This window comes from Xenopus laevis, chromosome 2S, assembly GCF_017654675.1.
Source record: "Xenopus laevis strain J_2021 chromosome 2S, Xenopus_laevis_v10.1, whole genome shotgun sequence".
Classification (NCBI taxonomy): Eukaryota; Metazoa; Chordata; class Amphibia; order Anura; family Pipidae; genus Xenopus; species Xenopus laevis.
In genome coordinates, this window is record NC_054374.1 from 109,662,996 (window position 1) to 109,675,968 (window position 12,973).

Below are 12,973 nucleotides of genomic sequence, written 5' to 3' on the forward strand. Positions count from 1 at the left end.
TCAGGTACTTACTCATAACCCACTCTTGTTGATCATAAGCAATGACCCCCACATATTCCTCACAGGCTTTCCTAGTGAAAATGTCATTGTCAATAAATCGTGATTTATACATCTGTTTGCATACATTAGAGAGTTTGCCTTTCTGATTAGGTGAGTACAAGGTGTTGAACAGAAATAGTGCTATGTAGTTGCTTAGCATTATGTAGAGGCTGCACGGATATAATTTGGACATTCTCCAATATATCTCTCTGTTTATTAATGCTCAATGTAAGCCAGATCTTTGGGGAGTTAAATTGGGCCAATCATTGAAATTCTGCATTACCCCCAAATAGAGATCTACGGATTGTGTCCTACTCCTAACAGTTTGGGTGGTTTCAGTCTTATCTGTTATCTGTTGTATATCCTGTGCCTTTTCTCCTTTTCAGCTTTAAATGCCTGCCCCATGGCTACACAGCACCTTTTTAATATAAACTATAGCCAAATTTCTGAAGCAAATACACCAGTTTTACCAGTACATGAAAACACTAATTTATTTTTTCATTTTTTAAAAACACTTCCATTTTCTGGTGTTACTGTTCCTTTAATAAACCAAATAAGGGTTATAAGTAATAAACAAAAATTACAGCAATTTAAAAACAACTATATCTCAAAATTATAACATTAAAATACTGTACATGATGATAACTACACAGATATATTTATCTATGTAAGCCCTAAATTAAGTTGCATAATACAGTATGTTGTAAGTCATAAATCATTTACAAATACCGAAGATTACTTCTGTCTTCATTATGCATTAGCAACCTATAATTGCTATGGCCCATGGGAGACATTTGCTTCAGGGCAGCCAGAGGAGAAAAAAAGAACGACCACAGATATGCATGGGGTTAAAATCATAAAAGTCTTGTAGAATGGTTGCTTATTATTTTATTTATACACCACTTCTAGCAAATAGAGGTTACTAACAAATGGACTAAATGTTGCATGGAAAATACCTTGCATGTTATATGCCTTTCATTTCCCTTTTCTCTCTTCGGTATTAAATTTTCATTTCTTGTATTAAATATTTTACTTCTCATTGGTAATTTTATGTTGAACTGTAAATATATCTTTAATACCTTAGTGTATATGAATCTGTTTGGTAAATATTAATAAAAAACATTGAGTAGGTAGGTCCTTCCTTTTTTTAAATCACAGTTGCAGCCCTGAATACAAGTACTAATATTTCAATGCAAAATATTAATTTGTGTCTATGTGTAATGCTCTACTGGGATAAAAAAATAACTATTCTTCTTTGAAATGATGTAATGAATACTATATTAATCCAGAATGTGTGCTACTTGGGGTTTTCCAGATAAGGGATCTTTCCATAATTTGGATAACCATACATTAACCAAGGACCTATTTATCAAATTCCAATTTGTTGTCAAGTTTTTTTTTGTTAAAAAAAAAACTTGAACGCAGCACAATCGCATTATACATATCAACAATCAACTTTAAAAAAAAAAGCCTGCCAGGAAAACTCCCATTAGGGTAATTTATAAACTTTGTGCAGCACACATTTATTTGCATATGGTTGTTTTGCACAAATGCTTGCACTGCTGTGCTGTCTTTCTAATTTTTGAAAATGGCAGTGAGATGTTGATTGCACACAAATATTTGCAAATGATTTTGATGGGTGTTTGTGGGAGCATGTTTGTTGTTGTATTGTTCGCAAATACAGTATAGCGTTGATGATAATTTTGAATATAAATTTGAGAAAACTGTTCAGCAAACATTTTTTTCCATCACCAAGGTTGTAGCATAACTCAGACACAGAGGGGCCCATTTACTCGAGTGAAGGAATAGAGGAAAAAACTTTGAATTTTGAATGGTTTTTTTTTGGCTACTTCGACCATCGAATGGGCTACTTCGACCTTCGACTTGGACTTCGATTCAAATGATTTGAACTAAAAATCGTTCGACTATTCGACCATTCAATAGTCGAAGTACTGTCTCTTTAAAAAAATACTTTAACCCCCTAGTTCGCCACCTAAAAGCTACCGAAGTCAATGTTAGCCTATGGGGAAGGTCCCCATAGGCTTTGGTAGCTTTGGTAGCTCAAACAATTTTTCATTTAATCATTCGATCGTTCGATCAAACTATTTGTGCTAAATCCTTCGACGTCGATATTCGAAGTCGAAGGATTTAACTTTGATGGTCGATATCGAGGGTTAATTAACCCTCGATATTCGACCCCTATGTAAATCTGCCCCAGAATGTGTATAGAAATATTTTGATTGCGCTATATTTAAAAAGCTCTAAAGGACAATCACAGTCAGAATAACAATTAGCAATTACGTTTGCACATTAAATACACTTTATAAATATAAACATGCACAGGCCAAGTATGTTCCCTGTGCAAAAATTATTCTGCACTGCATAAAGTTTATTAATGAGCCCCATTGACTTCATGAACTCACCAACTTTTAGATTCTAAATTTTAACATTCAAGTTTTTCGATTTTTATTAATCTTGAATATGTGAGTTTTTAAAACTTGAATTGTGGTGAACAATTGAATTTGAATGTTATTATGTCTGCTAAAAAGCATTTAAACATTAAATAAACCAAATAGGACTGTTTTGCTGTCTTTTTAACTTAGTTAAAGTTAGGCACCCACAAGTGGTTGTATTTACTTACCTGACATCCCAGGCCGCTACCAACTTTGGGTTCTGCCATCGAACACCACAGAGGGAGCGTCTTCTTCTCTTCTTGGTTCAAATTTCCCACAGATGCATGTGCAGTAGAATGAAAATTTTGGGTAAAGTTTGGTTTTTCACTGTACTGCACATGTGTAGCCACAAGAAGAAAGAAGCAGGAAGAGGATCACTCCATGGTGCTTGCTGAAAGAACCCTAGGCTAGTGCAGTTTTCTGCCGTGGGTGGGGACTCCTCCCCCACCCACAGATCAAGGAGGAAAGGAGGAAGCAAAAGGTAAATGGTACAAATGGGGAGCTGAAGGCTGGAGATGGTTTGTAAGCACCTGGATGGGGGAGGGGGCTTAGATTGCAGTCCTGGTCGGCCCAGACACCCCAGTCTGACACTGTATGGATATAATTACTTTGCATAGCATCACTTCTGTACATGATGTATGCTTTTACTTTCTCACAAGCTCATCATTAGACAGTTTTTAAGCAATCAGTTTATAAGAAATTAAGATATCAATGATTTACTAGCTTGAATTAAAGTTCTAAAGAAAGAAAAAACATGAACGATGAAAAATAAAATGATAAGAAGAAACATTTTTAATTTCACTTTCCATAACAACATATGTCCAGATTTCATATATTTAGTGCATTGGTGCCTTTCACATGAAGGGTAGTTTATCCTGCAATGTGTGACTATTGCTCCAACCTTGAATCTTTTCCAGTATTTTTTTTTACTTATGTGGAAATAAAAGCCATAGGAATATCAAAACTATACCCAGTTCAAACAAAGTAACAATTGCCTTTTCAGAAGTTAAGTAAATGCATTTTTTCCAAACTGCATTGATTATTTTAAAATAATTTTAGTACAGGACTTCAAAGTTGTGGGGGAAAAAAGGAAAAGGGTAAACAGAATATACAAGAAAGAAGAGAAAGCATTGCATAAAACACCTCATGTGTTCAAAGGAAAAATAGTATTCTGGATGCTTTTATTTCTTTAAATTGTCAAAAACCATTGGAACATTAGCAAATAGCACTGATCATAAAGAGCCCAGATTAAAAACACTAATATTACAATAATTTAGATTTTGAATTAGAAATGCAATGGGAGCACCTTCCATCAATATGAGAGAAGGACCAAACAGATTAGCATATAAAATGAAAAGGAAAGACAGAATGGCCTATAGGTTTCACCGACCCATGGTATTACCAAAAAGCGCCTTTGAAATAGTAAAATGTAACTTTTATTTTTTTTTTTTTGAATAATCTTTGTTTATTTTCAAGATTAAAGGGAGGGGGAGGATACAGAAAGGAAGAAAGGGGGGGGGAAGGGATCAGAGCATTCTGTACTTACATACAATTTAGATGACAATCGAACATGTATGTATAAACATAGTAAGGAAGCAAATGTAAGTATCAGCAGTAAATAACAACATCAGCAATATTGTTAGAGTGAACTGGACATATATATATACAGAGGGAGAAAGCAAATAGCAACCATTCTACAGAATCGCTAGTAGTTACCTAGCCTAATCAGCTGCATCTATCTAGGTAGGTGGACGGGCAGATGGATAGGGCTAAACCTTATGTACCTATAAGAGGGGGACTATATGAAGGTGTGGTATTAGTTGTTATTTAAATTACTGGTGACCAAAAATATAATCCACTGTATTCGAAAGTTCAACAATCCTTCTCCGTTAAAGTAAAATCTAGCCATGGCTTCCATATAGACCAATAATGTGCACTCTCTTTTCTCAAGAGGTATGCGATTTCCTCAAGTTTTCTTATTTCCTCTACCCTCTTTATCCAGTCTAAAAAAGTAGGAGGTATAGAGGATTTCCATTTGTACGGGATCAGTGCTTTGGCAGCCTGTATAAGATGAAGAAATAATTCATCCTGCACCACCCTATTAGAACTAACATCTAGGTGAAATAAAATAAGAAAAGGGTTGTCAGTACCAATTCTGACATTGGTGAGTCGCCGTATGACCTTGGATATCAACGTCCAATACTCTCCTAATATAGGGCAATCAATCCACAAGTGGCGGTAAGTGCCTTCAGAAATATTGCATCTCCAACATAAATTAGAGCAGGTGGAGTATATTTGATGTAACCGAACTGGTGTATAATACCATCTAGTTATTAACTTATACATCGTCTCCTTTGTCCTGGAAGCCATGGAACTTTTGTGCATAGATTTAAATACAGCATTCCAAGTCCCTATAGGAAGATTTGTCCCTAATTCTTTTTCCCAATTGTTAATACAAGGTGATTGGAGTGGATTTTGTGCTTGAATTAGTAGCTTATAGGTAAAAGATAAAGGTTTCTTTATCGGAGGTTGACCTTCCATAATATTCTCCCAAATTGTGTTATCACGGTCCCAGCCATCAAGGGTAAGTGTCTTCAAATAATGGGCTAATTGATTATAACACCACAGATCCCGTGGGTGACTCCCCCATTTCCTCTGAATATGAGCCAGAGATAGTCGAGTCCCTTTCCTAAAAAAATCTTTAAGCTTAGTAGGGGTGGCCTTAACGTAAAATGTAACTTTTATTGTCTGCATTAAAATCAGTGTGTCACAAAGCAATACTTGGGTAATAGGTTGGTAAAGCAAGAATAGATGTTAAAATCAGGAAGGGAAGCTTCATATAATGAATAACTGTGAGCTTAAAAGTGGGAATGAAAATTAGTGTTAAGTTACCGCTACTATAACTTCACAGTTTCCTGCTGAATACCAATGGGGTTTGGTTATTGTAAGAGTGCTTTAATGATGCATAAATAAATTCCCTCAGCTCTCACCAGAGATAGAGGCAAGTTGGTAAAACCCACAACCCTCCTTCTTGGGGTAACCAGTGATCCTGGATTTAATGTAGGTTCAAGCAATTGGATTATTAAATTACCACTGCTGATCAGTGAAATCCACCGCCACAACCCGCGGCTATTTTATACCCATCCGCCACCCTCCAGTTAATCAACCGAGTTTTAATAAGGCGAACCGGGGGAGGGATCCTTAAGAAGGAGGGTAATACCATGGGTCGTTGCAACTTATAGGCCATTCTGTCTTTCCTTTTCATTTTATATGTTAATCTATTTGGTCTTGCACACCATGGTGTGTTCTCTCATATTGATGGAAGGTGTTTCCATTGCTTTATCCATATACATACTATTGTTATTCCCCATTATATCTAGGGGAATCAGGTGTAGCACACATCGGTTCACTTCTAGACAGTAGCCATGGCAATGTTTATGCCTGTTATACAAAAGTGGTTTGCTAAATGGTCCACACAATAATCTGATGTATTTTCAGACACATGTCTGAGCAATAAGGGTAACTCGCCCATAGAGGGTGATTGGAAGGCTTTACTAAGAAATTATCAACATCAGTATGTGTCCACGTATAGAAAATATATTGAAAATAATATTATTTCAAGGGGGCTATGTAAAAAAATTCTTCCCACGTTTGATGTTGTAGATGAAAAATTCAAAAAAAGATGGGAAGATGTTTTACACAAATGCTCTATGGAACTACTCACTTTATCATGTGAACATATCAGACAGTTGATAACCTGACTACTATAGTTAGTGAACTTGAGAAACTTGCACAGAATGAACAATTTGCATTACGTGTGTCTAGAATCAATAGTGAAATTGATTGAGTGGTGCAAGAAACAATACATAAAAAGAAACAAAATATGTCAGGGATATGACTGATTATTCAGTGGGCACTATTTTTCAATGGGGACGTAAAGACACTAATAAGATGCAGACATCACATAGTGAATATTCAACCTCTGATAAATCAGGTGACAAGTTCTCCAACCAAGACAGCACATACCAAGCAAGGGGAATCTTCCTCTACTTTTTAGGGATAGAAAACAGAAAAGGATCAGGATAGATGGGGAGAGAGCTCAGAAACTGGGAAAAATTGGCATACCAGCGCCAGAATTATTGGGAACGTGGGAAGGATCAAAGGAGGACGGCTCAGACACATTGAGTATAATTAATTCAAGTGACCACCGTTTGACTGAAACCCAAAGTTGAATTCTGACTAGAGGCCTATCATTTTCCCCGAGCTCGAATATCAGTCCTATTATCCTCTACAAGGATCTCTTTCTTTTTTCAGGAAGATCCTACTTAAGAAACATTTTAACAAAGATCATGTCCAATCTGATCAGACTTTGATTAAAGGATCAGTAACATCAATTTTTTTTATTAAAAAATTTGTTAGTGTAGAACGAAAAAAAAAACCACAAAGACATATTAAACTTTAAAATTGCTAAGTCTTTATTAAGAAATAGCTTTCCGAAACTCCACTTGTGCTCCTCTTCAGAAAAGGCGACACAACAACGATCCATCATGCGACGCTCGATTTCTCCTCCCTGGCTATCTCCTATAAGGAAAGCAGGGAGGAGAAATCAAGCGCCACATGATGGATCACTGGATTGCCTTTTCTGAAGAGGAGCACAAGCAGAGTTTGGGTAAGCTATTTCTTAATAAAGACTTAGCGATTTAAAAGTTAAATATGTCTTTGTGGTTTTTTTGTTCGTTCTACACTAACAATTTTTTTAATAAAATTTATGTTACTGGTCCTGTCATCCCTTATAATCCATACCTGATCCCCTGAATCCACATGATCTAACTCACTTAGCTGAACAATCATGATCGAACGCTTAGCTAAACAATCAGCTTCAGGGCAGACTATTAAGTCAAAAAGTCATCTCCAAGGAATTCCAGTTCAGCTGTCACTGTTTTTTCTGAACTGGTTATGAGGGACTTTATGAATTTACCTTGAATTTACCTAAAGTTACCCATAACAATCTTACCCGAGCCAAAAGAACCTATATACAGAAAATCTCATTATGGGATGACATCATCAAAAAAACTTCCAATATGGGATGTAATGTGGTAATTTGGCCAAGAGTCATGTATTTGACAACTCAATGTTATCTTAAGGTGTAAGGTTCAGAGCATCATATCAAAACTTAATTATGGACTGTTCCCAAATGGGTCTGATTAATAAGAGTGAGTATAGAGACCTTCAGAATAAAGTTTCCACTACCCTGACATTCTACATGTTGCCAAAAGTGCATAAGAATGTATCAAAACACCCTGGCCGCCCAATAGTATCTGGCAAGGGCAACAGTTGCAAAACAGCAAGAAAATGTATAGACTCTAAACTACGAAGATTTGTATTTAATCTTCCATTCTATATCAGGTGATCTCTTATCTAAACTGGAACATATTAAGGTTGATGCGAACACTCTGTCAGCTGTGATGTTGAATCATCTATTTACAAATAAATGGAGTTGCCATGGGGGCAGCATTCACCCCCACATATGTAAATCATCAACATTAGGACCACGTCCACTTACATGTTGTCATAGGGCTGCAAATCTATGAGATAAGGCTTGTACTGTACCTTCATGTATAACCAACTCTATGCCATTGACAGGTTTGGTAAAGAACATTTGTATCATACAAAGCTTTAATTGGAATATGGATTGTGTGATCTATATGTTGACCTGTCCGTGTGACAAAATCTATATTGGTAAAACAAATCGGGCTCGCAAGAAAATAATTTTGGTAAATGTGTCTAGTATTGACAATGCTCTTGATTGGATTAAATCTGAGAAAAAATTGCCCCAGGTCAGCAGACATTTTAATCCAGAATAACTCTTGGCATCAGAGGTGGTGACCTAGAATCATCACTTCCTGCGAAAGAGAGTGAATGGATTTTGATAATGAATGCTTTGAATCCCATTGACTCAATGAAAGCATCACCATGAATATCTTTATTTAAAAACATATCTCTATCTTGAATTCTATTGTGAACTATATTATTGTGACTCGAGGTGCATTTAAAAAGCTTTTTTTTAATGGTGGAAATGATACATGTATATGTGTCTTAGTACACTTTGTATCTTTCTATTAATTGTTTATTTTCTCAAGCAGTTTCTTTACTTTCTCCATTGTTGCAATTATGGCTGGTAACAATATAAAAGGATTATATGAGGATCTTATGGGAGAAGTTCATTGTGCATTTACCCCTCCCATTGCTCCTTCCTATTGGCTGATTTGAACTGCTAATTTGGAGTGCATCTACAAATAGATGTGCTCATTCACACTACTTCGCCTTTGACAAAGCTTGCATTGTAGCGGGCGAAACGCATGTCAGGTGCTGGTTCTTTTAGTTTAATTCAGGCAGGGCATTGGAGCTTTCTTTAAATACATCTGGCTCTTCTAATCATATAGGCAGGGCATCAGAGCATTACAGTAAATCTGGCTCACCTTATTAAAACTCGGAGGGTGGCGGGTGTGTATAAAATAGCCGTGGTTGCGGCTGTGGATTTCACTGATCAGCAGTGATAATTTAATAATCTGAAGGCTTGAACCTACATCCTCAAGAAGGAGGGTTGTGGGTTTTACAAACTTGCCTCTATTTCCAGTAAGCTGAGGGATTTATTTCTGCATCGTTACTGCACTCTTACAATAGCCAACAACCACTGGTATTCACCAGAAAACCGTGAAGTTATAAGTGGTAACTTTACACAATTTTTTCATTCCCACATTAAAGCTCACAGTTATTCATACTATGGAGCTTCCCTTCCTGGTTTTAATATCTATTTGTGGTTTACCAACCTATTAACCAAGTATTGCTTTGTGACACACCGATTTTAATGCTGACAATAAAAGTTTTACTATTTCTGAGGCACTTTTTGGACTTTCCTTTTAAATACAATATTTAGAGCCTGGAATTAATTGACAGCATATTTCACATTTTCCACATCAGTTACATAAATTGCTACAATTAAATGGAACAGTTTAATAAATGTGAGTCTAAACTGCTCAATATTTATTATTTGAACATGTTTGATAGCTGATAGCTTTTCCATTTTACAAGTAGCCCCATTACTAGCAAAGTGAAAAGACCAGAAGATTTCCATTTTGGGGGTCAATGATATATACTATATACGGGTTACAAATTTGGAAAACTTTCTTTCAGTGAAAAACATACTTCCCGGAAGTTGTTTTTAATCAAACTATTAACCAGAAAAGCAAATATTAGCTCAACAGGCAAGGACCTCCTTCTTCCACTATGTATTAGTATATGGTACTTAATCTTAAGCTGTATATTTATATTTATTCATATATTTGTATTTATGCTTTTCTTCCCCTTTATTTTCTCACTTTTGTAAAAATGTACAGTGCAGAGGATTCTAGCAGTGCTGTATAAACAAAGTTATCTCTCCATAAATACATATTTCTTCCTAAAACATGATTTAATTTTTGTTAAGATCACTAGATACACTGTAAATACTGAAAGAAAGATTAAAAGCAACTCTTGATGCTATTTTTATATGAAATGTTGCTAGGTGTCCTATAGTAAGGGCTTCAGATAAAATACAATTTTCTTTAAATGCTGATCACCAGCAATACTAAGCAAAAAAAAATCAGTTACCACTATTGACCAAACCAAACACCAACAACAGAGCAGCCTATTAGATGGCTGCTCCACACCAATATATCAAACAAGTAGGCCATCATTTTGGCCAGCTAATAAACCAATAAATTGTCAACTCAATCTGTAAATTACTGATACTGAAGTATATGTTCAATGGATGAGCTGTTTAATCTCGTTCTCTGTAGTGCTCATCCATAGAGCACTTCTGCCTGGAAAAATGGTTGCACTGTGCACATATTTCCAAATAAAAAAATCCAATGTCAATGGGCACAGTGAGCAATAAATGTTTGACCAATGAAGGAACATCTGAAAAAAAATCTATATTTTAGCTAGTGTTGTATTTTTACTATTGTTGATTTTACATGAATTTTCCCTTTTGGTAAAAGGAACCTATTAGTGATGGGCAATTTATTTTAAATTGCTGTGGAGAAATTCACACTACAAAAAAAGCCTTTGAAAGCTGAGTGTTAAATAGCAACAAAGTTTTATTTTTACCATGTATCTTCTTAATAGTTTTTTTCCCTAATAAAATAGTAAGAAACAAAGGGATACAAAAATGTTAGCTTTTACTATGCAAGGCAGGATCAGCATGTCTTCTTTGGATTCAACTTGATTGTTTAAATTGATCATATTTTATAGCCTTCTGTGCCCCAAAGATAATGACATGTGCATAGAATCTGAGGTTGCCATCTAAAGACTATAACAAGGATAAGCTAATTGCATCCAATTTTCCATTCTCATTATTACTTTTGTCAAGAGAAAAGATTGATTCTGAACCATTTTTAGATCCTGTTACAATCTTTCTGAGAAGAATCAGATACTATCAGGTGCTACTGCGTAATAGGAAAAATACATTATTATATACATTATTTGAATATGTTTGTTTATGTGTAAAACATAAAACCAAATGCCATGAATGAATATAAAATTCATAAAGACAACGTTATACTGTATACAAGCTGTATAGATCAGGGCTGTCCAACTGGCGGCTCACAACCCCCCCCTTGTGTGACCCCCCACCTACCTGCTGTGTTTGCTTACCATGTGTAAGATTTAAATGGTATCACTACAGAGATTAACTGGTCCCTGCATTGTTTAAACCTCAAGGGCAGATTTGTGGAGATTAGTCTCCCCGGCATCAAATTGCCTCCTCTTCAGGGCGACAATCTTCCCAAACTGCCTTCCCCTACCTTCCTGCCGGCTATATTGAAAAATCACCAGCGGGATGGCACTCACCCAAAGTTTCCTTGTGAGGCAGATTGTTGCCCCAAAGAAGAGGGGATTTGTCGCCGGGGCAACTAATCTCCCCAAACTGCCCGTGTGCCCTTACCCTAAATCCCTGTATTGTTCACACCTGAGACCCAGACTGAAACTGCCCGCATTGTTCACACTTTATACAAAATTCTAATGAGGCACCAGCACTGTGTCACTGTATGTATTACATATTAGAGTGGTCCTGATGGGTTTCCCTGTCTCCTGCTCTGTTCTGCCTTCCCTATGATCCCTGTGTGTGCCATACTCTGCCTGTGTGTGCCATACTCTGCCTGTGTGTGACATACTCTGCCTGTGTGTGCCCTGCTCTGCCTGTGTGTGCCCCACTCTGGCTGTGTGTGACATACTCTGCCTGTGTGTGCCCTTCTCTGCCTGTGTGTGACATACTCTGCCTGTGTGTGCCCTGCTCTGCCTGTGTGTGCCCCACTCTGGCTGTGTGTGACATACTCTGCCTGTGTGTGCCCTGCTCTGCCTGTGTGTGACATACTCTGCCTGTGTGTGCCCTGCTCTGCCTGTGTGCGCCCCACTCTGGCTGTGTGTGACATACTCTGCCTGTGTGTGCCCTGCTCTGCCTGTGTGTGCCCTACTCTGCCTGTGTGTGACATACTCTGCCTGTGTATGCCCTGCTCTGCCTGTGTGTGACATGCTCTGCCTATGTGTGCCCTGCTCTGCCTGTGTGTGCCCTGCTCTGCCTGTGTGTGACATACTCTGCCTGTGGAACATAAACCTGGTATTAGTTCTGGGGGTTTGTTAGCATTTGAAAATAAATTATTGTTAGGGGCCCCTAAAGTGTTTAGTCACGTGCTAGTGGTGCTGTGTTATAAACAGGGGATGAGGAGGAATATGGATTGAAGGGTATGTCTTAATATGACAATTTTTTTCACAAATGAATGATAAGTGATATCCCTGCAGTGAGCACCAACCATTTTGTTTTTTGGTGGGCTGCTACAATTAATGTGGATATGGTCTTGTGGTAACATGGGTGTGATAATACTTACCAGTTTCTTCTGCCCCTGCAGAATCCTCTGGCCACTAATCAATGTCGATCAATGTCTCTGCCTTCCTTGATTCCTGGGCTGCAGGGACACTGCTTTTGCCAAACAAATGGGTGTTCCTCTGTAACCCTTGTCTTCTCCCCTGCGTGCTTTGGCAAATGATCACAGACCATTAACATCTGAGATAATCTCCATGACGATGGGAGTATTATATTTGCTGGTTGGGACTCTGCATTAAGAGAAACTATTGTTCTTGATCATTACCTGTCCTTCTGTTCCTGTGGTGTTGGGGGTTACCCTGGCTTCGTCTGCATAACCCTTTAAACAAAACAGGGATTGTTTGTCCATATATTGCAATATATTTAAGCTGGCCAACTACGTCAAAGTCATCCCATATCTGGCCAGTCCTATGCTCAATTTTATCTGATTCATTAAGAATTCTATTGCTTCATTATACATTTTACAAAGGGACTAGGTTTTTCCTGCAACTTACTTGCTGCTTTCAAAGTAAACCCCCATACTTGGCTGCCCTTTTATTAGACACCAGTGGGATCACCTGAC